General features: G+C 39.5%; 1 long non-coding RNA gene across 1 annotated transcript in view; it reads left to right on the top strand.

The window, feature by feature from the left end:
• The window catches only part of LOC138051816 (uncharacterized), a 30,814-nt gene extending 26,874 nt beyond the window's left edge, over positions 1-3,940 (top strand). Inside the window, exon 2 of the long non-coding RNA XR_011132917.1 lies at positions 3,183-3,940. This is a non-coding gene — a long non-coding RNA (uncharacterized lncRNA). The remainder of the gene's footprint in view (positions 1-3,182) is intronic.
• The last annotated feature ends 590 nt before the right edge of the window (positions 3,941-4,530 follow it).

Below are 4,530 nucleotides of genomic sequence, written 5' to 3'. Positions count from 1 at the left end.
GGCTTTTCAGGGCCAATGGGACACAAGCAACGAAACAACAGAACAGGACAACATTTTTCTGGACGGTCGACGCAAACCAATTGGTTTTTCACGAAGTATAAAATGGATAAAGGGATTTATTGTCCAAAGGAACTAACAATCATAATAATAGCAATATTTCTTGTTTACAAACAATGACGTCACATTTCTTTTGATATTCAAATTTGCCAACCAAGGAACAAAGGAAGTCATTGTTTCAACAGCCAATTGGGTTCTGGTTGGCATATTAATAACAATAGGTGACGTCACGAGAAACATCGCTATAATATGTCTCGCTAGTCGTCACCGCAAAGTACAGCAACGACGCAGCTCAACAAGGTCAAACCGAATTAAAGCATATTGTGTCGCCTCAGGATGCCGCCATGCCATCCATGTGTGACCTTGGAGCACAGCTTACAGCCAGCTGAAATCAGCTGTATGCTGGTTTTTGTTGATAAGTGTATAAATGAAGTGATGGAGCTTTTTGTGTTCCAAGTAAATTGTGTTTTGTTTTTCCAAAAACAAAATGTTTTAGCCAGAGCCAATAAAATCTAGGTTGTGTCGGCTCGTGCTCAAAAGATTTGGCTTTTCAACTTGTACTTACGCCGATCAGATCAAGCCAGTTGGTCCAACATACACCGACAGGAATATTATCCACGGTTGCTTTCTTGAAACCTCTTTGTTTTTCCATAGGTCTTCACTATCGACGCAAGAATAAGAACAAGAAGCATACGCAAACTCAGTATCTTGTTGTTTATTAGAGCCTTTCGTTCGAACAATAGACACTAATTAACAACAAGTAAATGCGTCTGCGTGTGTTGCTTTTGCTTATGCTTGCGTCGCTAGTGAAAACCAGGCCTTAAACCAAGGTGAACACACCATAACACCAAACTCGGTATGGCCATAATGTCATGCGTGCGCACAACCATTTCACCTGGTTCACTGGCAGCCATGGACAGCTGTTCCGGCCTTGTTAGGCCTCATCGACATGGCATAGCCAACTTACCAGGCGGATGTTATTCCGTTCATTAGCCACGAATTGCCATGGTGTCACACGCGTTATGCGTGATACCACGCGTGTGAGAAGGACGCAATGAACACTAAAACGATGCATTCGTTCTTCTCTTCTCCAACATGGTGGTTGCACGGGACACGTGTTGATCTTTCCCGTTTTTCGCTTCTGCTTTAGTTGTTTTTCTCGGTTGCTTTCATTTCACCGAAGCAGGAGGAAAAGCTCTTGTCCTTCTCGAAAACGCAAACATAAAGGAAACGCACTCTATCTTTTTTAACTCGCTAAAAGGTAATGGTGTATTGTGCCAAATTTGCTAGTGAAAACCTACTGTAGCTCACATGCATGAGAAAGAAGATTGGGTTAATTTCAATGCTACTATCGTGTAATTTTCGTCGGGTTCTGTTGCTTGTTTGAGTAGAAGACTTCTCTTTTTGCATGATGAAGCTTACTTGAGCACACGAAAGCGTTATTTAACCTAAAGCTTTGGTTCTTCGTTGTTGTACATGAAGCAAAAGAGACTACCGTAATTCGAATAGGATCGTAAAAAAATTAAGACAAGAAGTACTAATCATATACGGTAATTTTGAACACTTTTTGGTTGTGGGTTCGTGTTTAGATAGCAACACAAGTAATAAATGAAATTTTTAAGAGGAGGCAGCATTGACAAAGCGCAGTGTAGTTAAATTTTGACATTCTGATAAAATGTTGCAGTTTTTCTTTCGTGCCATGTCTCAGTCAAAGAAGAATCGTAGTTTTCTGTTGTGTTGCAAAGTGAACAGAAATTTTGGAAGTAATATCTTTTGATGCGTATGGAAATGTTGTGGTTCAACGTTTTTCCTAGTTCACAATTTTTTAAAACCAGTTCAGGTTTGGTTTTTCTTTGTTTCATATTACGATAATGAGTATTGGACAAAGGAAAAGCAAACTTATTGAACTAGTTTGAAAGATTTTAACCCAGTCACTCCTCAGGTGCTCCTAGTTGATGAGTTAAAATAGTCTTGTGTAAGACAGAGTAAAATATGTTACAGTTAAAGGGGCAGTGTCATGCCATTCGTCAAACTTGGTTTAAACACAAAGGCATCAAAGAAGACCGAAAATAATGCTGTAGTTTTGTTGCCATTTGACCATTTTCCTATTCCTTACAATACACTTTGTTTGCCCCCCAAATTTTGCATAAACCATTGTTTTCAGAATTCTCCTGGGACACTGTATATTCCCAAGAGCATTTGAAAACAATGGCTTATGCAAAATTTGGGAGGCAAACAAACTGTATTACGGGGAATGTGAAAATGGTTATTAACCACAGAAGTGCACTGAAGCTATTCTTTGTTGTTGGCACGCAAGGATGGAGGGGATAGACATGGACTGAAACTTGAAAAAACTGGCCAGTCTTTTTTTAAGTTTGGAGACAGGTCATCAGAAAGTTGCCAAAAATTAAATATGTATAGCTCTCTGTGCCATAAATATTTTTAAAATAGCACTTTAGCAGGTTTCTATGTAAATGTACGTTAAAACCAAGGATTTCTAACTTCTATTCCATGTATTCCTATTCCAGAATACGGTAAATCGAACGCACGCTGTCTCACTCCTAGGAATACATACATACATATACTTACATACATACATACATACATACATACATACATACATACATACGTACATACATACATACATACATACAATACAAAAGTTTACGTGGCGTGACTCTGCTTATGACCTCAGGGACTCTGAAAATAAGCTCAATGTTCCATTACCGCGCACTAATTATAAAGATTATCAACCGTTCCTGTTGGTCAGCACGGAGAAAACGTACTTTGGCTGATTCCAGACTCAGTACGCCAATCAGAGTGGAAGTCCCTTTTCGTAACCATTGGCAACAACTCCTTCTCAGATTTCTGAAGCTGCGCAGAAGTAGCCGGAAGGCCATGATTTGTCGACTTCCCAGTTCTAAGTACATCCATTGTAGCTTAGGGTTGTTTTTCTTCTGAGAATGTCATGTGATCTGAAGTGGACTATCAGCACTTGTTGCTAAAAAGGTTCATTGCGCATAAGCAAAAATCCCACCTGACAGCCTACGAATGAACCTTTGACCACAGGAAAAACGGTCGGCATTCACCCTGAGTATTGCAATTTCCTTTATTTTTCTTGGCAGTTGCCATTCGCATGTTCTGGTCTGAAGGTCCGCTACCTCAAGGTTTTTGAGCCCAAACTGAATTACAGTGATCACGATACAATCAAATGGGTGCGCTACATATCCAGATCAGGACTCTACGAGACAAGATGCTGAGAGTTATAAATTCGGATTCAGTTGAAACCGATTCTTTTCAATAAGTCATTTTGCATTTGTTTTCAGTCCTAGTTTCTTGGTAAGTTCGAAGTAGTGTATGTTGATAGTGATCTCGTTCCCTTTCTTGTTTTTCCTTTTTTTTTTTCACGTGAATCGTGTTGTAATTTCAGCTCGTCTTCAAATGTTAAATTAAAGGAGATTTTTTTATCAAGGACACTGGCCAGCCCGCTTTCATTTTAAAGGCCAGCTCACTGAGCTACAAATATTAGAAAGTCAGGTTTTCTTGCATGCTGTGATTTCTTGAACTCTTAGCGGTTTTCTGTTAAGTTTTGTAACAGTTTCGCACTTGGTTTGGTTGCTTATTTTAAGAATTATCTAAATGTTAGGTCCTTCTTTCACACAGCCAGAACAAGAGAGGACGCGAGTTGCTCAAACGCGTTTTCCTGTACTTAGCTTTCTCTGTCTTACTCGACTTTCAAAAGGTTTGTTTGATTTTGTGCGTTTGTTGTTGGCCATTCGTAAGTAAAACTTAGGAGGAAACCGCTCGAAAGGAAAATAAGATTTTCAATACGTAAGTTCTGTTGAAAGGAAGGAAGCATGCATTAAAAAGAATGAAAATTGTTCATCGGTCTATTAATTTTTGTGTTCGGCGTTATTTTCTTCTGTCTCTCTGGGTCTAGATATTTTACTGGTAACCACATCTCCTCTTAGGGGGTTATTTACGTTGTATCGATTCCTCTGAAACAATTCGTAGTTATTTTCAGCGCAACTTACCTTCTTAAATCAAACAGATCGCAGTTACTCGTGATTTAGAGCCTATCCCAAGTGAAAGTATTTCGATCCTGTCACATGAGTCATCGCTCTAAGCTTGGTGCTTATTGAAACTATCCCTAGAAGTAAATGCTCGTATCCTTTAAGATTGTTTCTTTCCCTACACTACTCTTGTTTCCAAAGCGACTTTCGAACGGACTTAATAATCCGAGATTACTACTCGTGGTCACTTGTAGAACTACATTGAGAATTCAAGCACTTTTTGGCATAGAACTACGTACTTGTGACATCATATTCGGTGAAGCAACAACAGATGCTTTGAGGAGGTCGTGTCTACTACCCCATTTAGTTCCTTGATATGGCAGTGTACGCGTCCGCTCAAGAAGGGTACTAGACTTGCTATCAATAGGGAGCTTAAGCACGCGCGTTTTTGAGACGCGGA

This window comes from Montipora capricornis, chromosome 6, assembly GCF_036669925.1.
Source record: "Montipora capricornis isolate CH-2021 chromosome 6, ASM3666992v2, whole genome shotgun sequence".
Taxonomy (NCBI): Eukaryota; Metazoa; Cnidaria; class Anthozoa; order Scleractinia; family Acroporidae; genus Montipora; species Montipora capricornis.
The sequence above is the reverse complement of the archived record's forward strand: the minus strand, read 5'-3'. Positions and strand labels throughout refer to the sequence as shown.